This window comes from Sapajus apella, unplaced genomic scaffold (genome assembly GCF_009761245.1).
Source record: "Sapajus apella isolate SASKATOON/1434 unplaced genomic scaffold, GSC_monkey_1.0 scaffold46, whole genome shotgun sequence".
Taxonomy (NCBI): domain Eukaryota; kingdom Metazoa; phylum Chordata; class Mammalia; order Primates; family Cebidae; genus Sapajus; species Sapajus apella.
This window is the reverse complement of record NW_022436986.1, coordinates 9,412,918-9,439,333: the sequence shown is the minus strand read 5'-3', so window position 1 is coordinate 9,439,333 and position 26,416 is coordinate 9,412,918. Positions and strand designations below refer to the sequence as shown.

At 35.0% G+C, this 26,416-nt stretch overlaps 1 long non-coding RNA gene across 1 annotated transcript; it reads right to left on the bottom strand.

Annotated features, from left to right (window-relative positions):
* Positions 1-759: 759 nt before the first annotated feature.
* Positions 760-25,909, bottom strand: LOC116524907. Its single transcript, XR_004257520.1, has 4 exons — positions 25,897-25,909; positions 23,559-23,565; positions 20,561-20,568; positions 760-824 (listed from the first exon to the last, which is right to left on the bottom strand). It is a non-coding gene; the product is annotated as an uncharacterized LOC116524907 (long non-coding RNA).
* Between the last annotated feature and the right edge of the window lie 507 nt (positions 25,910-26,416).

Genomic DNA, 26,416 nt, shown 5'->3' with positions numbered 1-26,416 from the left:
GTAATTATCTTTAGTTTGCTCTTAATCTTGAATGATGCTTTAGCTGGATTGAGAATTCTAAGCCCCTGGGATTGTTTTAGTTTGATTTGACTTTCTTTCTTCAATTCTTTAGACAATTAAGTTTAATACTTTCTTGCTGTTGTTGCTGATAAGAAGTCTATTATCTAGCTACTAAATATTCCTTTATGACATCTACAATTTTTTATTAATTTTCTGCTTTTAAAAATAGTTTTATTATGATGTCTATTACTGAACATGTGCCTTTTTATTCTGCTTAAGAATTGGCATTTTGTTTTAATTAAGAATTTGTATGTTATTAATTCTGGAAATTTATCAGACATCTCATATAATTATAAATCTCTGCCAGTTTCCTATTTATTCTTTCCTTCTAAAACTTTATCCAATGCATGTTGTTTTAAAATGTGTCTCATAAATTGTGGACAAAAGAAAAACTTCAGCCGAATTAAATTTAAAAGAGTTTATTTGAGCAACAATTTGCGAATTGCACAGTCTTCCGAGTCAGAATAGGCTCAGAGACTCCAATGCAGCCACGTGGTGAAAGAAGATTTATGAACAGAAAACGTAACGTGAGGTACAGAAAAAGAAAATGAGGTACAGAAACAACTGGATTGGTTATAGCACAGTATTTGTCTTACTTGAACATAGTTTAAACAGTTGGCTACATTTGATTGGCCAAAACTCGGTGATTGGCACAAGTGTGGGCTACAGTCTTCTTACATCACCGCTTATTCTGGTTCACATGTTCAGAAAAACCTTTAGGCCAAAGTTAAAATATGTAAGGAGGCAGCTTTAGGCTAAACCTACTAAACATTGTCATTTTCATACTGAGACAAACGTGGAGTTTAACTTCTGCTCATCTCTCACTAACCAGGTGATTTTAGTTCACTTAATCATTACGAGACTAATTTTTCTCTACTGTAAAATAAGTATAATAATGCTACCTGATTTGTTTGAGAACTAACTGGCATAAGCCATTGTGTTAATTTTCTATTGCCTCTGTAACAGATTACCACAAACTTAGTGACTTAAAACAATAAAAAATTACTATCTTACAGTTATTTTGGTCAAAAGTTCAACATAGAGTGCACTGAGCTAACATGAAGCCCAGTAGGCAGTCAAATCAAGTGCTGGTAAAACCATTTTTGAGGGTTTAGGGGATAATATAGTTTTTTTGCCTCTTAAAGCTTGTTGGGTCTGCCTGCGTTCCTGGATTTGTGGCTTCCTTTCTCCATCTTCAAAACCATCTATGGTGGATTGAGTACTTCTTATCACTCTAATTACTTATGTGATTAGATTGGGTCCACCAGGTAGACAAGAAAAATCTTCCCATCTCAAGGCCTGTAATCTTAATGCCATCTGCAGTGTTCCTTTTGCTGTAGGATATAACATATATTCCCATATTCCAGAAATTAGGACATGCACATCTTGCCAGCGAGAAGGAGGATTATTCTATCATAGTCATTTATAGAAGACTTGATATCTAGTAATAATTCAAAAATGTTATGGACCTGATGTCAGAAAGCTTAGATGCCAATTTGGCTCTTTGTAACTGTGAACTTTAGGCCCTTAATAGTTTGAGATAATCAATCATCATTTCTCTTTTTGAAATCCCTGTGAGATAGGAGTATGTATGGATACCTTAGAGAATCCAGAGGATATTCTGACAGAGTATATTTTAAATATGTGTAGTTCATTTACACATTTAGTTGAATCATATTGTGTAAATTTTATTTTAGCCACAGCAAACATATTGGTGGGTAGAGACTAGGGGCAGACAGGGTGGCTTTAAATAGCAAACTATTGGACATGAATTAATGTATTGTCAAAAAGCACTACATATACATGCATACACATTTGTATATGTATACTCACTGTGATAAGTTACAGCACAAATGACAGCAATAATTGGTAGCTGAGAGCTATATAGCAGATGTCAAGATTAAAGGGGAATAAATACATTGGGGATTCCCTGTTTAACCAGTGGGTTCTATTAAAAGGTTAGTTGACTTTTTTACTTTGTTAGCTATTTCTTGTTCAGTAAGTAACAGAATCTAGCTAATTCCTTTGAGGGTGTTTTTCAAAGCCTAATAAAAACATGTATCATTTGTAATCAACTTTTAATGTTTAATATTAGTATAAGTGTAAGGAACATGGCTGTGTTTTGGTCAAGAAATAGGCTGAGGTGGACATCTGGGCCAGAATGACTCAGCGAGTTAGGAGTGCAGGTGCACAATTCCATGTATAATGTAAACATAGCCATGGGAAGGCTCATCATTTGGCTCTATGGCACTATTGTCTGTAAAAGATATAATTGCCCTGCTGACACTGTACAGATGTGCTTGTACACAGAGAAAGAGAGAGAGTCAGAGCTGTTTGTCTTTGCAGATGGACAGGGGGAGCCAGGACACAGCTCAGCTTGCTGGGTCTCAGAAAGAGAAAGACTTAAGCTGCTGACCCTGAAGGCAAGGGAGAGCTGGCCTAGCAGCTGTGTGTGGGAGCTGCCAGGCTAAGCAGCTGAGGCAAGGCGGACAGCATGAGAGAACTAGTGTGAGTGAGCTGCTGATGAGAGAGCTGCTGAATAAAATTACATTTCACATGCCTGTGATCATGCGAGTGCTCTTTCAACTATCCTCTCATCTGCCCACTCCCTTCAGAACTCAGCATGAACTAGAACCAGAACCTGTGTATGACAATTGGTGTAGTCATGAACCTGACATTACATGTACCTCTAATAAAGTTTGCACTTGAAAGCATGCTGTACTTATTCACTAGGCAAAGCTTAAGAGGAATAATGTGGATAATAATGATAAAAATCTAAATTTATGTAATATCTCACAATTTCTCCAAGCACTTTCACGTAGTCAGCATGCTGGTGGTACAGAGAGAACTTTCATGTCGTGAAACAAAGTTTCAAATATTGGTTCGATTTTGAGCTGATAGCACTACTGTGATATGGATATTGGCATTCACTCTTTGATCATTTCGTGTCTGCATCAGTCAAAGTTAAAAAAGGAAAGCAGAACCGTAACAATCTAAAACCCACAGGCATGAGCTAAGGCTTTTGAGTATGAACTGAAACCTACAACTTTTCTTGTTGCTTCTACCCTGATGACATGGATATCCTACAAAATCCAGGACCACTTTCACAAAGCTTAACCCATACATCTGGCCCCGGAGTCAGAAGAAAAGACTCCAGAGGAAGGCTCTACAACTGACTTTTGCCAAAAATGTGAGCCAGCAGGAAAGGGGTGAGCTACTAAATGGCTGCCACATCATTTCTGCCCTCCATAAAAATTTCTCCTAACAGAAACATGCAAGAAAAAGAATTGTAGATGTAGGTTAGCCTGGTCAAGTTAATACCTTACAAAGACACTAGACTTTAACTATTTGTCCTTTAGCAACTTCAAAGACTTCTTTTAGCTAACACTAAAGGTAATAAAATTTGAATGTGATTTTGAGGATTGATATTTATAAAACATACAAAGCATATACTGAAGTATTTTAATTATTGAGATGAGAGTAGGTCCCGGTGACTCATGCCTGTAATCCCAGCACTTCGGAGGGCTGAGGCAGGTGGATCATTTGAGGTCAGGAGCTCAAGACCAGTCTGGCAAACATGGTGGCACCCCGTCTCTACTAAAAATACAAAAATTAACTGGGAGTAGTGGCACGCGCCCACGAGCCCAACTCTCAGGAGGCTGAGGCATGAGAATCGCTTGAACCAGGAGGTGGAGGTTACACTGAGCTGAGATTGTGCCACTACATCCTAGCCTGTCTGACAGAGTGAGACTCTGTCTCAAAAAATAAAATTGAGATCAGTAATAATCTTCTGCACAACTGTAGTTCACAGAAACCATTTCATTCATTGTTTTTTGTATGAGTTGAAAAAAACCATGACAAAAACTTTTACTGACTACCAAAAATAAATATACACAATAAATGTATTTTGAGTTGGTTGAGGATGATATCTGTAGAAATTATTGATTATTAATGAGAAAAACTTCATTATTCATTTTTGAATATATATACAATTTTTAATGATTATTTGTGAATATATAAATATACACTTTAAAATATTTTACCTTAATTTTAGGTTCTTTCCATATGGGCTTAAAGTTTAAAAAAATATATAATCCTTCCTAAATAATGATTGTAGACCAGATATATTTTTCCTCCCTTTTCTTTTTTTTTTTTCTCATCCCGTGGAAACTTGGTTGTTACCTCTGAGTTTAAACAGATAGTGTAAAAGATGTTACTAATTCAAGTGTTTCAATTTAGCACTGAAATTTGTGTAAGTTTGGATATTAATACTAAAGAATAATAAACTGAATATACTGCCCTCTACATAGAATTTCCATGTTCTTTCATTTAACTAGTGCTGTCATTTAAAAAGCAAAGTTTTTAATTATCTCAATTTTCCTTAACAATTTAATATAAATATCTATATGTGTGTTTCTGTAATTTATCTCTCTAGATAATATGAAAATTACTTCAAAATATTAATCTATTACATTGACAATTTTAGTATTATGTGTTATTTTGTAATTCCTGCTTCTGTTCATCAAATTATTTATTAGTTCAAAAGAGTTAATGTACCGGTAGGTGCAGAGCTCATACAAACTGATAAGAAAAATACTAAGGCAATTACAGAAAAAAAGAACTTAAGTGGAAAAGTCACAGGAGATTTAAAAACACTAAAAACTAAAAAAAAATTTAACTTGCATGTTGAAGCATATAACATTGCCAACACTGTAAGTCCAATTAGTGTAGATTAGCAATTTTTTTTTTCTTTTTTTGAGATGGAATTTCACTCTTGTTGCCCAGGCTGGAGTGCAATGGGGTGATCTCAGCTTACTGCAACCTCCACCTCTGTGATTCTCCTGTCTCAACCTCTTGTGTAGCTGGGATTACAGGCATGTGCCACCATGCTTGGCTAATTTTGTATTTTTAGTAAGACAGGGTTTCTCCATGTTGGTCAGGCTGTCTCAAACTATCGACCTCAGGTGATCCGTTTACCTTGGCCTCCCAAAGTGCTGGGATTACAGGTATAAGCCACCACGCCTGGCCTCAATTTCATAAGTTTAAACCTAGTAGTTTATGAGATGTTAAAATGAAATGGAGAAACATGTTATTTGGAGTTGTAAATTACCAAGAATGAAAACTTCCATAATATCAATAAGGAAGAAGGGGGCATATTGAGCAATTTCATCTTAATGAACACAAACAGCACTACTTTACTGGAAGTATATTAGCAACATGTACTAACAAATTTTTTTTAAAAAATTCAAATACAGAACAAGGATTTGAATAGGGAACAGACTATTAAATATCTATCTTTATGTGTCAATGTTTATGTGTGTGTGTATGTATATACGTATATATGTAGAGAGAGAGAGAGAAACTGAAATCTTTAGTTGGCCATTTATTTTTTATTCATTTTGGATATGTTATTAAATTTTATATGCATTTATTTTCTCATCTCAACTGTAAAGTACAAATAACGTCAAAATTAAATTTTATCATGCATTATCTGTCATCAAACTATAGCAGTGTCTTTAGTGATAAACTATTGGTAATATTCTAAATGAGCAGTAATAAGGAAATTTTAAACTAATTTAGGGTTCTTGTATCACATAAAATAATAAACATCTTTCTGTACTTAGTTTATAACATATTTCTAATGAAATTCAATAATACGTTGATATGAAGTTCAGTGAAACAAAGTAGGACATAATATTTTATATATGATATTATTTCAACATTGAACTCTTATTCCAAGCAAGATTAACACTGTTTTGAAAAGACTCAAAAACTTCAACTTTAAAGAGATCACTCTGAAGTGCTACAAAACTATTCACAAACTGAAGTATTTTAGATAGTCTAATAAAAATATATTAAAAAAATAAAATTATACCTAAAATTAAACTTTGGTAAATATTTCTCTGATAACAGATAAGTCTTTTGAATGTAAAATCAATGATTTTAAAAATGGATAAATTTGACCACATACAATCATTTAAAAGCTCTTTCCAAAAATCAAACATGAACATAAACATTAATTTATCAGAGGCAAGAAAATTTAATATCTTTTAAATGACTTTTCCTTTGTGAACCATCTAAATTATCTTGGAATACTTGGGGAATTTCCCATCGTACAAGTCTTGGTGGAAAGCAGAGCTGGTTCCCAACCACAGAAGCTAAAATGGAAGCTTTCTCAGAACATTTGGCAGTGCAGGTGGTGCTTGCGACCTCAGCCCCATCAAGCAGCTTTATCCACCCAGGATTTTCAATCAAGAACTAATGACAAAAGGAAAATCACTATGGCTTCTGTGGAAGTTGCAACAAAACTAATTTTTGGAGCAATGGTGTTACAAAATTACAAGTGTTAATATTATTCATGGTCCAGAGTCAATGAAAAGTGGTATTTAAACGTGCAAACAAACCAAACAGCCACACGAAGGTTTTCATGCAAGCATGTTTAACTGAAAATGGCTTATATTAACAAAATAAACAAGCCAACAAACCAATTCTATATCTATCGCCATGTGTTGTTTAAATAAATTGTGATACACCCACGAAAGGTAAGATTCGTAAGAAGGCATTGGTTATCACACTTTAACCTGTAAGCTTGTGAAAACTGTTGTTATGAATAAAATGCTATGTGAGACACATGGTCAGAAGGGTTCATTTTAACGATAGACATAGAACCCAAGAAGAAAATGGTCAAAGGGAAGTCATGTTCCTCATTTTTTTCTTTTAATAAACTAACATGACTATAGAAGAAAGGAAAAATCTATGCCCTTCCTGTGTAGCCTCATAGTCTGTATGCACGTCTTTATCTTTCCCACAGAAACAGCATGGGATTTTAGATCTTACTTTTAAAGGTCTTTATAGGTCACTGCACCTATTACTTGATGTATATATTTAACTTGGAGAAAATACTTAGTCATATCTAACTAGTATTAGATTTGGAAGGAAACAAGCCATGAATTTCAGGAAAGGATGACCTAGAGTCTCTCAAAGTTAGACTATCTTGCATTTCAATTTTTTTTTTTTACCCTCTCCTCAAGGTTGCCGTATTTTGTTAGTTCTTATAAATCAGATTCATAGGGCAATCTGTCATCTTTATCATGTAGTAGATGAGATTTTCCTATCAGTTTTACCTACATTGCTTCAATAAAGAAGTACGCATTGAAATAAATAATTTATTAACAAATCAACACCTTGCATTTGTGGGGTTACGTTATCATGTGAACAAGTTTAACATTCTATTAACATAATTGTATTTTTAGTAGGTAAAATGTGATTAGTATTAATATATTAATAATTGTATGTTAATGTGTTCTCAAGTAATTAGATAAATATTTCTTTGACATATAGCTATGCCTATTAGCAGCCATAAAATTATCTGTTGTGGTAAACAGGTTTAAAAAGGATTAAACAAAAACTATTTTTATTGTAGATGGGTACTTTTATGTATGTAAAATAATGAAATCATTGGCTTAGTATGAAAACTAAGTTGGCCATAGAAAATATACCATGTGGCTATTTGTGGCAAAGTTCTCACTTTGTGATAAAAGTGTACATTCAGAATACGATTTTTGAGGCATCTTCTTATTTTGCAATTCAGAACACACCAATTTGTATAAGCAACTGGCACATACATGGATTTAATCAGGTTAGCTACTCAGGTTTAAGTCAAATATGTTTAAAGTATGTTAGAACTAGATGCTATGTAGAATAGCAGGATATAGTATGGAATTATCTTTGCTTTTCCACCATTTTATGCATCATCACTTGCATTTAAATATTTAGAGACCATAAAACACTTTGAATAACATATAATAATAGTTCTGGAAATAAAACGTTTGTGATAACTTGAACTTTACTCAGCCCCAATCACAACCCGGGAATAGCTGATTGAACACTCTAGCAGACATAGCTAGCCATCAGAAATAGGTGCACCCCCTTCCACAGCAGAGAGTTGTTACTGGATAGCTGCCCATCTTCAATCTTCCTTGCAGATGAGAACTATGATGTGACTGAGTTATAGCAAATGCAATATAGACAATTACAGCAATTACAGGTCTGGGATAATGAGACTCTTCTTAACTCTTCCATGGTCTTTTCCCTTCTTGCAAACTTCAGTGTGAACTCCCAGGCTAATCTTGAAATCTATGCATTGAAGATGGCATTCTCTGTCAAGCTTGATAACTGAGTGGATGCACGAATGGGTATCATCCACAGCCCGGTTACTTTCCCAGTAATGTTTATTCATAAGAAATGACTTTGTGTGCCTGTACATGGATGGATGTTAAGCCACTAAAATTCAGTAACTACAGAGATCCTGCCTATGTTTGAGAAGCTTCAATTACACAATATTTACTGTTACCTATTGTTTTAAATGTTAAAAGGACTGAGCAAAAGATCTATGCATTGAGTACTTCTAATATTGTGTGTGTATGTATGTATGTGTGTGTGTGTGTGTGTGTACACACACATGCCTTGAAATAGAAAATGGCCAAAATAGTTTTTGTGAATCTAACTAAATCTGACTGAAAAAAAAAAGCTCTATATGGACACACAGAGAGGAACAACAGAAAACGGGGCCTATTAGAGCGTGGATGGTGAGAGGAGGGAGATGAGGGAAAATAACTAATGGGTACTAGGCTTAGTACCTGGGTGATGAAACGATCTATACAACAAAATCCCAGGACACAAGTTTACCTATATAATAAACCTTCACATGTACCCCTAACCTAAAAGTTAAATTAAAAGATAATAAATTTAAATAAATAGTTCTAAAGCCTGGGTAAATCTGCTGTAGAAGCAAACCTCAGAACTTTAAAGAGAGTGCAGCTGGTTTGTCCTGGTGTCCATAGAAGAAAGGAAATCATTACCCAAGGTTTCGATTGTTATGATATAGTATACTGTATTTTGCTATAATAAGTCCTGGAGATACAGGTAAGAACTCTACACAGAGGAGAAATTAATACTATACGGGAAATACTAAATAATGTCTCAGTAGAGACATTGCAGCTAAGTGGAAAGTTAATTTCTTCATTTTCAGGATAGGGCTCCTGGAAGAGGGAGACAAATCCAAGGCAGATGTGGGTAAAAAAAGATTTAAGAATGGAAACATGAGAGTAGCCAAGAAGTCTTTTTATTTTTATTTTTATTTTTGCTGAGATCTCGTGTAGAAAATTAGGAATATTTGATTTCATGAAATATATCACCCTTCCAAGCCAGATATCCAGGTGTATGGAATACCCCAAATCACCCCCACTTGTCATTTATTAACAAATTCACTAAGTTTAGTGAAGCCTTGTTTGATTCTTCTAAACTTAGGAAATACTTTGTGTACACTTCTGCAATAATAGCAACAGGAAGAGACAGGCCTACCAAATGGGGAAATTTTATCAAGTTTTTATAATTCTTTCCATGTAATTTAACATTGACAACAATGTCAGTGAACTCAGGAATCTAAATTGTATTTGGGAACAATTTCAAAATCTCTTCAACATTGACCGTATTTGTGCTGAGTAAATTTGCTTTTTTTTTTTTTTTCCTTAAAGCATACCATCATTTTACTTAGCCTTACTTCTATAAGCAAAAGAGGCAGAAATCTATATTCCCATGAAAATGTCTAAGGAATATACAGAGTTGGTTTTGGGGTGCATGTAGTAAAACGTAGAGTTTAGGAAACTTTCTAAGAGAAAAAGATGTAGAAATGGTGATAGGGAGACAGAGTCCATCTCAAAATAAGGAAAAACTTTCTAACAGTGAAATTGGCTTGGCTTTAGTAATTCAGAAAAGCTTCTAAATTATCTTATGTCATTGTAAAATCATATTATTAGTACCTTGGGGAAGCCATCGTTTCCACCCGAGTTGATTATTCCTAAAATCTTTTATTAGCCAGAAAGCAAAGCCTCCTTTAATCATTTTGATAAATAAATCTTGCACTATCTTACAAAAGGGCAACCAGTATTTTCCAGAAAGCCTGCCTTAGCATGTAGTTTGTTTACTGATAACTTCAACTTATATTCAGCTCACCATGGATAGTTTCATAGAAACACACTATTAACAATGCATGAAAGTGTATCACAAGCATACCTGGTTTTACTGCACTTCGCTTTATTGTATTTCACAGATAATATGTTTTTTACAAATTGAAAATTTGTGATAACCTTGTGCGGGGCTACTCTCTGCATGCCGTTTTTCCATCAGCATGTGCTCACTTGTACTCTTTCAAACTTTATTATTATTATACCTCTTTTGGTGATCTGTGTTTGGTGATTTTTGATTTTACTGTTGTAATTGTTTTGGGTGCAACGAGCGATTTCCATCCATATGTGATGGCAAAATTAACTGATAAATGTGTGTGTCCTGACGGCTCCACTGAAAGACTTTTTCCCCAATACCCTCTTTTTCTTTGGGCCTTCTTGCCTGAGACGCAACAATATTAAAATTAGTTCAATTAATAACTCTGCAATGGCCTCCAAGTGTTCAAGTGAAAGGTAGAGTCAAACGTCTATTATTTTAAATGAAAAGCAAAAATGTTTAAGCTTAGTGAAGAAGGCATGTAAAAAGTCAAATTAGATTGAAATCTAGGCTTCTTGAATGAAACAGCCAAGTTTTTAATGCAAAGGAAAGTCTTTGAAGGAAATTAAAATTGCTACTCCAGTGAACACATGAATGATAAGATAGCAAAGCAGCCTTATTGCGGATATGGAGAAATTTTTAGTAGTCTGGATGGACGACCAAACCAGCCACTGGCATTCCTTTAAGCCAAAGCCTAATTCAGACAAAGGATCTCACTCTCTTCCATTCTATGAAGGCCGAAAGAGGTGAGGAAAATACAGAAGAAAAGTTTGAAGTTAGCAGAAGCTGGGTCACAAGGTTTAAAGAAAGAAATCATCACCATAACATAAAACGACAAGGAGAAGCAGCAAGTGCAGATTTACTTTTTTTCTTTTCTTTTTTTATGTTTTTGAGACAGGATCTCACCCTATTGCTTGGGCTGAAGTGCAGTGGGTATGACCTCTGCTCACTGCAGCCTCCACCTCTTGGGATTAAGTAATCCTTCCACCTCAGCCTCCAGAGTAGCTGGGATTACAGGCCTGTGCCACCATGCTTAGGTAATTTTTAAATTTTTTGTAGAGGTGAGGTCTTGCTATATTGCCCAGGCTTGTTTTGATCTCCTAGGCTCAAGCAATCCTCCTGCCTTGGCTTCCCAAAGTGCTGGGATATCAGGTGTGAACCATGCACCCAGCCAAGAGATTTTTAATGTAGACATGACAGCCTTCTGTTGAAAAAAGATGTCATCTAGGATTTTCATAACAAAAGAAGAGAAGTCAAAGCTTGGCTTCAAAACCTGAAAGGACAAGCTGACTCACTCTCCTGTTAAGGTCCGATGAAGCCGGCAACTTTAAGTAAAAACCAGTGTTCATTTATCATTCGAAAAATCCTAAATCCTTTAAGGATTATGCTAAATCTATTCTGTGTGTGCTCTGAAAATAGAATTCATGGTTCATGAGATGGGGCAACATTAACAGAGGTCTGGAAGAAGCTGGTTCCAACCTCATGGGTGACTTTGAGTGGTACAAGACTTCAGTGGGCAAGTAACTTCAGACACAGTGGAAATAAAAAGAAAAATATAATTTAAATGGGAGCATGAAGATGTTACTGAATTGTTGCAATCTTAGGATAAAATTGTAAGGAATGAGAAGTTGTTTCTTATGCAAGAGCAAAGTAAGAGTTTCTTGAGATGAAATCTACTTCTGGTGAAGATGCTGTGAACATTGTTGAAGACAACAAAAAATTAAGAATGACACATAAACTTAGTTGAGGAAGCCACAGCAGGGTTTTAGAAGACTGACTCCAATTTTTAAAATTCTACTGTATGTAAAACTTCTATCAATATCATCACATGCTACAGATGAGTCCTTTGTGAAAGGAAGGGTCAATCATTGTGGCAAACTTCATTGTTTTCTTATTTTAAGAAATTACCACAACTACTCCAAGCTTCAGAAACCACCCTGATTAGTCAGCAGCCATCATCACTGAGGCATGACCCTGTACCAGCAAACAAACGTACAACTCACTGAAGGTTCAGGTGATCATTAGCGTTTATTAGCAATAAAGCATTTTTAATTAATATATGCACATTTTTATACACAATGTTATTGTACACTTAGACTATATTATAGTCTAAATATGACTTTAATATACATTGGCAAACTGAAAAAATTGCATGACTTGCTTTATTGAAATATTTGTTTTATTGCAGTGGTCTAGAAGCGAACCTGCAATATCTCTGAGGTATGTCTATATATATGCTTCTTATTACTGTTTTTCTGTATAGGAGCATAGCGTTCTATTATCTTATTCAGTGTTCTTAGAACTTGTGGTTTTAAAGCCAAGACTTGCTCTAGATACTTCAGCAATAGGGATTTGAAGACTTTCCTTCTTATGTCTTGTCATTGACATAATTCAGCTACATTCTGTTTGCTTCTTTACAGCATGCCATCAACAAGAAGGCATTTTATCTATAATCCAAATTAAAATTTCAGACAACATATTTTATCAATTCAGCTAATAAGTATTAGTTGGGTATTGCCTTTTATTCTAGGCCACATCATAGATCATTGATCATCCTATAGATTAGTCGTTACTTAGGTCTACCATGCTGACATGATTCAATGTCAATGACTGCTTCCATACTCTAATTCTTTGAGTGGGTATCAATGAATGAAGAATTTTCTGCAAGAAGACAGTATGAGAAATAATGGCATACATTTAGTATAGAGAATTGCATTTTACCTTAAATGACAGTCATTCATTTAATTAAGCAGTGCTTCCACTAGTGCACCAGGATTTACTGCAGAATGAACTGAACTTAATATTGAAATTCATAGAAATAAGTTCAATCTCATCAATGGTAAATTGAATGATGATATTGTGGAATTTCTAGAAATGAAAAATTACATGAGTTAAAATGAATTAATATTATATCAAGTGACTACAACATACTGAAAAATGATGCATCAATATTCAAAGAAATACTATATATTTTTCATGAATATACATTTAATTTAAAAATTATAAAATTATGCATTCAGGGGAGATAAAAGAGATAGGCAAGTAAAATGGAAGAGACTTTATTTCTGTCATGTTGTGTTTGGTGGTGATGATGGAGTACGTGGTGAGTGTAATGTGAGGCACAAGTGACAACACCTAAACTTTTGTTAATGATTAGTGGTAGAATCATGGGTGATTTTGAATTTTCTTCTCTTTATTATCTTTAAATTATGCATATTCAATGTTATAAATTACCTCAGGAAAACATCTGTATTCCAGGAAGTATTGAGTGTCCCTTCTCAGTTATAAAATATTGTGAAGATAGGTATCCTCTTATTGAATAAGTGTATATGGGTGTTTTTTTATATTCTTATATGGATGGGCCAGTAGTGTACAAAGATAGTCTTTAGGGATCATGTAATCAAATTTACTTTGAGGTTGGGAAAATTCCTAATAAAAAATAATATAAACAGACACAGTTTCCACCTCTCAAATGATTTATTCTCTTCCTAAAAGAATTTTGACCATTTAAAAAAAGTCACCATGTTTCTCAAGAGAAATGTACAATGTGGCGATTAGGAGTTTAAATGCTCAATATCAGAGCCTGAGAAATGTGAACATGGAACTATACTGACCTGTCTGGGCTGGGGCTCATCGTTGTTCCACAAAAAAAGTATCTTTGAATGTTGTTGAACATTTGGAAAAGTGGCTAATTCATGAGAATAAAAGGAAACTTGAGATTGATTTTTTTTTTTTTTACATTTTCTCACACCAAAATTATGATCCTAATTCTGTTAAAGTTATATTGCTATTCACCTTCTGAAAGATATCTGCTAGGGTAAAATCATTTTCATTTCCCCATTTCCAATACTGAGCCAAATTTTTAAGAAGACTATTGCTGTTTCTTAATCCAAGATTTGGGCATTTGATCACATGTCCAAAGAGAAGCAGGAATCTTTTATTTATTTAGTTAGTCCATTTATATTTAGCATTAATATAACTTTATGGGCATCCTGGAGGTAGAGATCATTAACCATATTTTAATGTAATTAAATGAAAGCTTAAAAAGTTAGAAAGTCTGACTGCAGTTTTGCAGCACAGTGCAAGAGAGTTATTTGTTGAATGTACGAGTAAATATGTAAAAGACAAAGTCAAAGCCTAAAGCAAAACCTGACTCCGTGATTCATGCTCTTCAACTGTAACTCACAGCTGACATTTTATAAATATTCTAAAAAATTAGCTGTTTTCCCTTAAGACAACAATTAACATTAGTAATGTTCTTGCCTTTTATTTACAGAACCTTCAGGTATTGTTATTTTTTCCCACAGTATTTCCACTTAATATGTAGTACAGAGAATTTTGCATGCATAAATAAGCCATGATTTTCACTTCAAAACTGCTTCTATAATTCTCAAGAATGTTTGACAATTGAAAGTACCTGTGCACATTTAGGATAAGTTTTAGAGCATATTTCAAAGCCAGCTTTTTGAAACAATTCTTCATGAATAAGGAAAACATTTAAAAGCTACTGTCCCTCATCTAAGAATTATTTGAATTATCTTACTTCTTGAATTTGATTTGTGTATTATGTAGTATATTAAATTAAATATGCTATACTACTAGTCTATACTATTAATAGTATAGTACTAATATAGTATTATAGTACTAATAGTCTATACTATTAAATATCATGTCAATCACATCAAACAATTGCAAATAATTATAAAAATGTTTGCTTTAGTTTCATAACATATTCATCTTTGGTCCAGTTCAAAGTTCTATTACTGAATTGGCGATTTTAAAATCACTTTGACGTTTGCAGACATTAGAAACTGCAAGAGATTTTTTGTGTAAGTGAATACACTAAAAGTTTTGTGAGGTAGTCAATATGTCCACATGCCACATTTTGTGGCTGCACTTAAATGTAGAATCCCAGTCTCAGAGAGGCTCTCTTGTGTGCTGAGTGGAATCTGGGAATCTTTTTACTAGGACTATACATGTATAGTATAAATGAAATATGAGTTGGCCTGGCCAACATAATGAATTCATAAAAAGTGGGAAGTGAAACAAGACCTAGGAGTTTTCATTGTTATACGGATATTTCACAAATATTTCTTTCATATATATGTTAGCAATGGATAAACTAAAAGAGGTGATCTATACACAAGAAAAAGTGGAAAGAATTAAAGCTCTATGCAGTTGAGCTGGTGCTCAGGCATGGGCACTATTGATTCTCAGACTAAAGAGACAGTTTTCCATCATCTAAAGTGAAGTGTTGCCTTAGACAACTAGGCACTGAGCAAGCTTGCTGCAGAACAGAGTTCTGGTCCCACATGGCAGATTTTGAAACAACCACAAAGTCTTCTAGAGAAGTAGAGATGGGACACAAAGGAAAGGTGAACCCTTCCCTTCACTCTCTTGCCATGTTTTTGTCTCTATTCACACCCATCTCTCCAGTCTCTATTTTCTGCTTCTTTCTCTGTACATTCTTTTTCCAAATCAATCCTCCCATTATATAAAAGTCATAATTTTAGAGTAATGTTTTATTTACTTTGATCTTGCATGAAAATATCTGGTAGACACTCTCATGACTCACCAATTTCACAGTCCTCAAAAATATAAATTCTCTCAGAAATTTTTATTAAAACTATATATATATATATATATGGTGTATATATATGTGTATATATATATGTATATATATATATATGGTATGTATATATATGTATATATATGTGGTGTGTGTGTGTGTGTGTGTACATATATACATATCTTAAGCCTCCACTGTTCTCAACTCTAGATTCTGTTTATAATGTTTGTTTTGTTGACATGTTTTAACTTCAATCAATTTCTCAATATTGTCAGTTTGACTTTTTGGGTCAGACACTTCTTTTTGATGATGGGCTGGTTTGCAGATATACTATGTTTAGCATTTTGATTGGTACTAGCATGATGCTAAACATAAATTGCAAATCCCCCTCCTTCCTGTGACAGGTAATACCATGTTTCTCTCTTGTGACAACTAACAGACTCAAAACATTGCCAAATATTCTCTGGCAGGCAAAATCATACTATGGTAGAACAATTAACGTAGATACAGAAATTTGTCTCCTATCAAATTGTCCCAAATAATTTATTTGTACAAAGTGTAATTAATGTGAATTCTAGCTCTTTCTATAAATACGATAAAAGTGATGCTCCTCGAGCTGCTTTGTTTATGGTTGTATTTTTTAAAAATGTGTTTATTATACTTTAAGTCCTGGGGTACATGTGCAGAATGTACAGGTTTTTACATAGGTATACATGTGCCATGGCGGTTTGCTGCAACCATCACATTATTTACATTAGATATTTCTCCTAATGTGATCCCTCCCCAGTCCCCCATTCCCTGCTATCCCTCCCATAGCCCCTGCACTCCCCCGACACACCCTGTTGTGTGATATTCCCCTCCCTGTGTCCATGTGTTCTCATTGTTCATCTCCCATTTATGAGTGAGTGAGAACATGCAGTGTTTGGTTTTCTGTTCCTGTGTTAGTTTGCTGAGAATGATTGTTTCCAGCTTCATCCATGTCCCTGCAAAGGACAGGAGCTCATCCTCTTTTTATGGCTGCATAATATTCCATGGTGCATATGTGCCACATTTTCTTTATCCAGTCTGTCACTGATGGGCATTTGGGTTGGTTCCAAGTCTTTGCTATTGTGAACAGTGCCACAATAAACTTATGTGTGCATGTGTCTGTATAATAGAATGATTTATAATCCTTTGCATATATAACCAGTAATGGGATTGCTGGGTCAAATGGTATTTCTAGTTCTAGATCCTTGAGGACTCACCACACTGTCTTCCACAATGGTTGAACTAATTTACACTCCCACCAACAGTGTAAAAGTGTTACTATTTCTCCACATCCTGTCCAGCATCTGTTGTCTCCTGATTTTTTAATGATCGCCATTCTAACTGGTGTGATATGGTATCTCAATGTGGTTTTGATTTGCATTTCTCTAATGACCAGGGATGATGAGCTTTATTTCCTATGTTTGTTGGCTGCATAAATGTCTTCTTTTGAAATGTATCTGTTCATATCCTTTGCCCACTTTTACATATTTATGCCTGTATCAAAATATATCATGTACCCTGTAAATATATATACCTATATTTCCATAAAAATTAAAAATTAAATAGTAAAAAATCTTTGAGAAATGATTATCAAAATATTAAAGTTTCAAATGTTATGACCAACAATAGCACCACTTTCTTATAAATTAGATGTAAAAATTAGAATTCTAACAGACACTATTTAAAATAAGCCAAAATTGTGTTTTTATATATTTAGAAATGCTTAGCTACATATGCTCTTTATTTTATTTTATTGTGTTTTAGGTTTTGAGGTACACGTGAAAAACATGCAGGATTGTTGTATAGGTACATACATGGCAATGTGGTTTTCTGCCTTCCTCCCCATCACCTATATCTGGCATTTCTCCCTATGTTATCCCTCCCCAAAGCACCATCCCCTGCTGTCTCTCCCCTAGTTCCACCCCACAGACCTCTCTGTGTGATGCTCCCCTCCCTGTGTCCATGTGTTCTCATTGTTCAACACCCGCCTATGAGTGAGTACATGAGGTGTTTGATTTTCTGTTCTTTTGTCAGTTGGCTGAGAATGATAGTTTCCAGCTTCATCCATGTCCCTACAAAGGACACAAAGTCATGGTTTTTTATGGCTGCATAGTATTCCCTGGTGTATATGTGCCACATTTTCCCTGTCCAGTCTTTCATCGATGGGCATTTGGGTTGGTTCCAAGTCTTTGCTATTGTAAACAGTGCTGCAGTAAACATTTGTGTGCATGTGTCCTTATAATACAACAATTTATAATCCTTTGTATAGAGATCCAGTAATGGGATGGCTGGGTCAAATGGAATTTCTATTTCTTGGTCCTTGGGGAATCACCACACTGTCTTCCACAATGGTTGAACTAATTTACACTCCCTACCAACAGTGTAAAAGTGTTCCTTTTTCTCCACATCCTCTCCAGCATCTGTTGTCTCCAGATTTTTTAATGATCAGCATTCTAACTGGCATGAGATGGTATCTCAATGCAGTTTTGATTTGCATTTCTCTAATGATCAGTGATGATGAGCATTTTTTCATATGTTTGTTGGCCTCACATATGTCTTCTTTGGTAAAGTGTCTGTTCATGTCCTTCGCCCACTTTTGAATGGGCTTGTTAGGTTTTTTTCTTGTAAACCTGTTTTACTTCTTTGTAGATTCTAAATATTAGCTCTTTGTTAGATGGGTAAAGTGCAAAAACTTTTTCCCATTCTGTTTGTTGCTGATTCACTCTAATGATTGTTTCTTTTGCTGTGCAGAAGCTGTGGTGTTTGATTAGGTCCCATTTGTCTATTTTGGCTTTTGTTGCCAATGCTTTTGATGTTTTAGTCACGAAATCCTTGCCTATGCCTATGTCCTGAATGGTTTTGCCTAGGTTTTTTCCTAGGCTTTTTATGGTGTTAGGTCTTATGTTTAAGTCTTTAATTCATCTGGAGTTAATTTTAGTGTAAGGTGTCAGGAAGGGGTCCAGTTTCTGCTTTCTGCACATGGCTAGCCAGTTTTCCCAACACCACTTGTTAAACAGGGAATCCTTTCCACATTGCTTGTTTTTGTCAGGTTTGTCAGAGATCAGATGGTTGTAGATGTGTGGTATTGCCTCCGAGGACTCTGTTCTGTTCCATTGGTCTGTATCTCTGTTTTGGTACCACTACCATGCTGTTTTGATTACTGTTTTGATAGGCTTGTAGTATAGTTTGAAGTCAGGTACTGTGATGCATCCAGCTTTGTTCTTTTTGCTTAGAATTGACTTGGCTATGTGGTCTCTCTTTTGGTTCCATATGAAGTTTAAGGTGTTTTTATCAAGTTCTGTGAAGAAGGTCATTGGCAGCTCAATGGAAATAGTGTTGAATCTGTAAATTACTTTGTGTAATATGGCCATTTTCACAATACTGATTCTTCCTAACCATGAACATGGAATGTTTCTCCATCTGTTTGTGTCCTCTCTTATTTCATTTAGCAGTGGTTTGTATTTCTCGTTAAAGAGGTCCTTTACATTCTTTGTTAGCTGTATTCCTAGGTATTTTATTCTCTTTGTAGCAATTGTGAAGGGCAATTAGTTGTTGATTTGGCTCTCTTTAAGTCTGTTATTGGTGTATAGGAATGCTTGTGGGTTTTGTACATTGATTTTGTATCCTGAGACTTTGCTGAAGTTGCTTATAAGTTTCAGGAGATTTTGAACTGAGATGATGGGGTCTTCTAAATATACAATCATATGGTCTTATAAATCCACCCTGTAAATACTTACAAAGAAGCATTAATGAATTAAAATACTTGAGAATCCAAAGGTAAGAAATGAAGTATAATTGTAACTTTGGGCCGGGCGCGGTGGCTCAAGCCTGTAATCCTAGCACTTTGGGAGGCCGAGGCGGGTGGATCACAAGGTCAAGAGATCGAGACCATCCTGGTCAACATGGTGAAACCCCGTCTCTACTAAAAATACAAAAAATTAGCTGGGCATGGTGGTGCGTGCCTTTAATCCCAGCTACTCAGGAGGCTGAGGCAGGAGAATTGCCTGAACCCAGGAGGCGGAGGTTGCAGTGAGCCGAGATCGCACCATTGCACTCCAGCCTGGGTAACATGAGTGAAACTCCGTCTCAAAAAAAAAAAAAAAAAAAAAATTGTAACTTTGATTAATAAACATATTGTGAATAACATCAGGTAAATCATTGGTTTTTTTTAAGATGGAGTCTTTGTCTGTGGCCCAGGCTGAAGTGCAGTGGCATGATCTCAGCTCACTGCAACTTCCATCTCCTGGGCTCAAGCGATTCTCCTGCCTCAGCCTCCCAAGTAGGTGGGATTACAGGTACACACCACCATGCCTGGCTAATTTTTTGTATTTTTACTAAAGATAGGGCTTCACTGGTTGGTCAGTCGGGTGTTGAACTCCTGACCTCAGGTGATCCTCTCGCCTCGTCCTCCCAAAGTGCTGGGATTGCAGGTGTGAGCCACCATGCCCAGCCCACCACAGAGTAAATCTTTAATGTATCACAATTCATTCCAACTTATTTTTATCAATATGCATAACAAAGTATTATAATAAAAGTATTTTCATCTGTTTCATTTGGGAGGTAATCAGAGTATTTAAAAATCTTATATCTCTTTACATATAAACTAGCATGCTTTTTATCAATGACAACAAACTGAATGAAAAGAATTATTGTGATTTAAAAAAAATCATGATCATCTATTAAAGAGATTGTGAAAAGATAGGAATTAATTGAGTTTAGCCTGCTTATTGTTTGTATATTCACTTGGGATTACAGTTGGTAATAATCACGATTTTCTGCTTTACTCTCATTTTTCTTGCTGTGAATGGAATTCTATATCCCTCTCTTAGTCTCTGTAATGACAATTAACACTTTACAATTCTACTCTTCATCCTGAGAAGACCTCGACATGGTTCTCATGGGTGTTTATTAACAAAAACCTGATAATATCAAAGTTTTCTAATACATTAGAGTGCTTTGTTTTATCTTTGTCTTATGTAAACAATGTTTAGTTATTGGTGAAAAATCAAATAGAAATTATACTTAATAAAAAAGAAGAAAATGCATTACACCATTTTGCCACTACAGGATTTACTTAAAAATGATCTTTTTTATTGTGGGTCTGACATTGGTTAGCTCATTTATCTCATATTAATTGTACTTTTTAAAACATATTTTCTCAGTTTGTTGTTATACATCATTTACAAGGTGGCCCATTTGTGTTTGTTTCTCTTTCCTTCTAGTGGTGCCTTGTCCACCTAATTGGTCTAGTTAAATAAATTAAATTGATTTATTTCCTTTGTCTAATTAAAGAAGCCAATTTTAAATGGATTCATCAATTGTATTTATATCTAGTACCTGTCTAATAACCTAACAATCAAGTCTGGGTATTGTGGCTCACACGTTTAATCCCAGCCGTTCAGGAGGCCAAGGTGAAAGGATTGCTTGAGCCCAGCAGTTTGGTAATAATTTGCTGCAGTGATCTATGATCATACCACTGCACCCGAGTCTGCACAATAAAGTATGACACTGTCTCTAAATATTAATAATAATTATTATTATAACAATTATTATTTCAATGCTTTCTGGTTTTAGCTGAGTTTTTATATTGCTGTCTTTATAAGTTTTCCTTCATCAGTGCTACCAATTTAGCTGTTCTCTTCTATGGAAGATCCTCACCTCCTTTATAATCTCTACTCATTTTCTGAGAGTTTATGAAAATGTAGCTTCAGAGTAAAGCAGGCAAGTAAATTGAATAAAGAGCTAGGAGAATAGTACTTTACTAGAATTAATAAGTAATTGGTTGAGGAAAAAAAGAGGAGAATAAAGATACAAGGAGGAAGGCTTAGAGAATAAAGAAGAAAAAGTAAACAATATTTCAACATTGCTTACCAAGCCAGGATGCAAACATTGTTCCTATTTTCTAGTTTATTAATTACTAATAGCAGTAGTAAGAGCAGCAGCAGCATCTGTAGCAACTGTAATGTTATCAGTATTGATAGTAAACATACAAACAGCTTACCTTCATTGGCTTCTTAGCTTCCAGGGGGGCACTTGGATACACGTTTATGTAATATCATTTAATTCTTGCAATAACATTACTATATGGATGAGATTATTCATATTTACTTAAAGTAGCTAGAGGTTTGTTAATGTAGTAGAAGAAGCCAACACAATCAAATTTGTTGGGGGAAGGAGCAATGGAATGGGTTTACAGTGTGCCTACATAAACTGGTTTTATGTATAAAAGAAATCAGGGACAATAAATCGTGCAAAGCCACAGGAGGCCCTTGGGGAGAAACTCCCAAACCACCGCTGTTATTAATCTCTGGAATGACACACCAGTTCTGGCTCACTGATTCATTCCACCATCACGTCACCCTCTCCCCACCATCACTCCACCCCTACCCTATAGATCAAAGTGATTGTAACCAATAAATACTGTCATGAGCCTAAGCTTGGGGCCTTCACTGCCTTCAGTAATAAGCGATGGCCTCCTGGTCCCACTCCTTGCACTCTTACTCTGTATTTTTCTCAACCCTTTGTCGCCACTGAACTCTTGATACCCACAGGTGACGTGGGGGCTGGTTCCCTACATTTTGGCGCCCAATGTGTGAGGCTCCCTACACAAATCGACCAGATTTTATTGAAAACAGAAAGAGGCTCAAGTTGTAGACACCTGTGTGAGTCAAGGTTTGGAAATGACTGAAGAAAGGAAAATGATATAAGAACATAATACCTAACTCTTTCTGGTGGGTTTTATGTCCAGCTACCTTGGACCGTTATTACTTCTATAAATATGGAACTGATATGAAATAGATTGCATGATAAATACACTGGACTCTAGCAAACATATCTAAAACTTCAGTATTTCCTGACATATTAAGATGAGACTTCTAATTGGAGGCATGACTCAAGTAACTGTTTGGTACCAGAAAGTGAGTGCAATTAAATCCTCATTAATTCCCATTCTGTTACTGGTATGGAAAACATATACACTTTGTTTTTCTTCCCCCAAAATAGACTAGTGTTAACTACCTACACACTTTCTTAAATGGCATCTAGATAATTTTTAACTTAGGGAAAGTATAACAATTTAGGATTTGACCTACTTTTAATATAAAAGCAAACTATTGACAGAGGTTAAAGTTTTAGTATTGGTTTAGTGGATTCTGAGATTCAAAGAAAGCTGTTTTCTCCCCTCCACATACTTTTCAGTCTTCTTATTCCACTAGCTCTCCAGAAATGGCTCCTAACCAAATTGAAATGGCTGAAATTAGAGTTATACTATTCAGAATACAAGTGTCAAGGAAGCTCAATGAGATTCAGAAGAAAGTTAAAACTCAATCCAAGGAAGCCAAAAAAATGATTCAACAGTTGAAAGATTACATAGCCCTTTTAAGAAAGAACTAAACTGGACTTCTGGAATTAAAAATCAATTATAGGTATTTTATATTACAGTTGGAAAAATTAATAACAGAAGAGAACAACTTTAGGAAAGAATCTCAGAACTTGAATACCAATCCTGTCAATTAACCTAGCCTGATAATTACAAAATAAAAATAAAAAATGAACAAAAAATCCGAGAAATACATGATTACATGAAGAGATCAATCTTTTAACACATTGACATTCTTGAGAGAAAAGAAGAGTAAGTAACTTGGAAAACATATTAGAGTATATCGTCATGAGGATTTCCTCAATAACACTAGAGAGACTGACATACAAATTGAAGCAATTCAGAGGACTTCCATGAATTAGTATACATAAGGACCATTCCCAGCACACATATTCATCAGATTTTCCAAGTTCAGCATAAAGAAAAATTTCTTAAAGGCTGCTAAAGAGTCAGATCACTTACAAAGAGACTCCTATTACATTAAAAAGCACTTTTCAGTGGAAACTTTACAGACCAGAAGATAGTGGAGATCCATTTTCAGCTTCCTTAAAAAAAGAAATTCCAATCAAGAATTTCATACCCTGCCATACTAAGCTTCATAAGAAAAGAAAAAATAAAATCATTTTCAGACAAGCAAACTCTAAGGGAATTTGTTACCACTAGATAAGCCTTTCAAGAGGTCCTTAAGGGAGTTCTAAAGATGAAAATGAAAGAATGACACTACCACAAAAAAACAGTTAAGAACATAGCCCAGAGACCCACAGACCCTATGAAGTAACTACACATTAAGTCTACAAAACAATAGGCTAGCAACACAAGAACAGCATCAAAACCTCACACATAAACATAACTTTGAATGTAAATATTCTAATTGTTCCACTTAAAAGGCACAAACTGGCAGGTTGAATGAAAAAACAAGACCCAAACACCTGCTGTTTTCAAAAGATCCAACACACTTGTAACAATACACATAGGCTCAAAGTGTACTGATGAAAAAAGACCTATCATGTAAACAGAAAACAAAAAAGAGCAGAGATTGCTATATATAGTATATCAAACGGATTTTAAACGAGCAACAGTCAAAAAGGAGAAAGAAGGACATTAACAGAAAAGGGTTTAACTCAAGAAGATTAGCGATCTTAAATATGTATGGTTCCAACTTATAACTGATGCCACAGACACACAAAGGATCATTAAAGACTGTTATGAACAACTGCGCCACTGAACTCTAGCCTGGGTAAGAAGAGCAAGACTCCATCTCAACAAAAAGAACAACAGCCAGAAAACCTAGAAGAAATTGATAAATTTCTGGACAAATACAACTTACCAAGATTGAAATATAAAGAAATAAAAAAGCAGGCTAATAATGAATAATGAAATGAATTAGTAATAAAACTCTTTCTTCAAAGAAAAGTTTAGAACCAGACGGATTCACCACTGAAATCTACCAAATATTTAAATAACTAATACCAAGTCTTCTCAAACTATTCCAAAAAGTTCAAATGAAGAGAATTTGTCTAAACTCATTCTGCAAGGCCAGTATTATCCTGCTACCAAAATCTTATAAAAACTCAACAGAAATCATAAACTATAAGGCACAACACCCCTGATAAATACAGATGCCCAAAAATCTTCAACAAAATACTATCAAGCTGAATCAACAGTGCATCATCTGATAATTTGTTTATTCACAATTATCAAGTGGGATTCATCATAGTGACACAAGGATGGTTCAATATATGAAAATCAATAAACATGATGCATCAAATTAACAGAATGCAGGATAAAAATCATTTTATCATCTCAATAGACACAGAACACCCATGCAACAAAATTTAACCACTTTGTGATCAAAACTCTAGGCAAAACTCTAGGTATAAAATGAAGTTACTCAATACCATAAAGACCATTTATGACAAACCTATAGCTAACATCATACTGAAAAATAAATTGTTCTTTTTTGGCTGGGCGCATTGGCTCTTGCCTGTAATCCCAGCACTTTGGGAGGCTGAGGCAGGTGGATTACCTGTGATCAGGAGTTCAAGACCAGCTTGCTCAACTTGGTGAAACCCCGTCTCTACTAAAAATACAAAAAATTACTGGGCATGGTTGTGGGCACCCGTAATGCCACCTACTCAGGAGGCTGAAGCAGGAGAAGCTTGAACCCAGGGGGCGGAGGTTGCAGTGAGCAGATATCTAGCCACTGCACTACAGTCTGGGAGCGAGATTCCATCTCAACAACAACAACAACAACATATAATTGAATTAAAGTGCTGTTTTTCTTGTAAAATGATATCACCAATCGATCATCAATTTTGCATATGCTTAGGAATGGTTTTTGAGTGATGGTTATAGGATTTGGCTGATCTAGCAGGATTTGGTTATCTAGTTTTGAAGAAGAATGACAGCTACCTAAGGGGCACATGTGTATTACGTCTTTATTTTGCAACCTTAGAACAGATTCTAACAGATGGGTCAACACTAGATGAAACCTGTCATCTATGCTGTGCTTGGGTACCTGGTTCCCATTTGACCTCAGACTCTCAGATTCCAGCCATATCCCTTCTCCAACTCCACCTTCAACCTCAGCAATAATTGGTCTTTTACCACAAATTTCATTAACAGAATTAACTTAATTGGTCAGACTGGTATAGCTTTTTCAAAGTCTCTAAGCATAAAAACACACTCCTATCAAGCAGAATATTCGGAGGTTTCAGGGGGTATCTTCTAGGAGCCAGCCAAAGGCTAGTCCTGCTTTTGAATGTTCAAAGTTGGAGCAACCCCAGCCTGCCAAGTTAACCCTTTCCTATTTACCTCTGAATATACAAATATACTTGAATTTTCATAATTGGTTCTTTCTTATGAGCCAGAGAAATAATGCTCCTCGTGTTATAATCTAATTCTCCAACTGCATCTTCTCTTTCTTTCATCTCATCACAGACTTTATTTATTCATGATATCTATTTCTTTGCTAGTTCCCCCCATTATAATTATGAAAAAAATACCAATCATAACAAAATAGTATACATCTTATTTAGCTAGTTTTGTATCCATTTTCTGTTTTGGACAAATAGTGTGAAGTGTAATTTTACACTAAGTTTTTATTTTGTAAAATTTCTCAATCATTTCCTACTCACTGTTGCTCAGCTATATTCTGTATTCTGTAGAAAGCACCAGTGACTTCCTTATTTCTTAATCTAAGAAAAAAAAAATTCAGTACATTTCTTAGATGAGTAGATTTCAAAGTGTTATCCATTCTCTGTATCAAAGTATTTCCTTGGACTCCATGATCCTAATTATAATAACAGTATTTATTCATG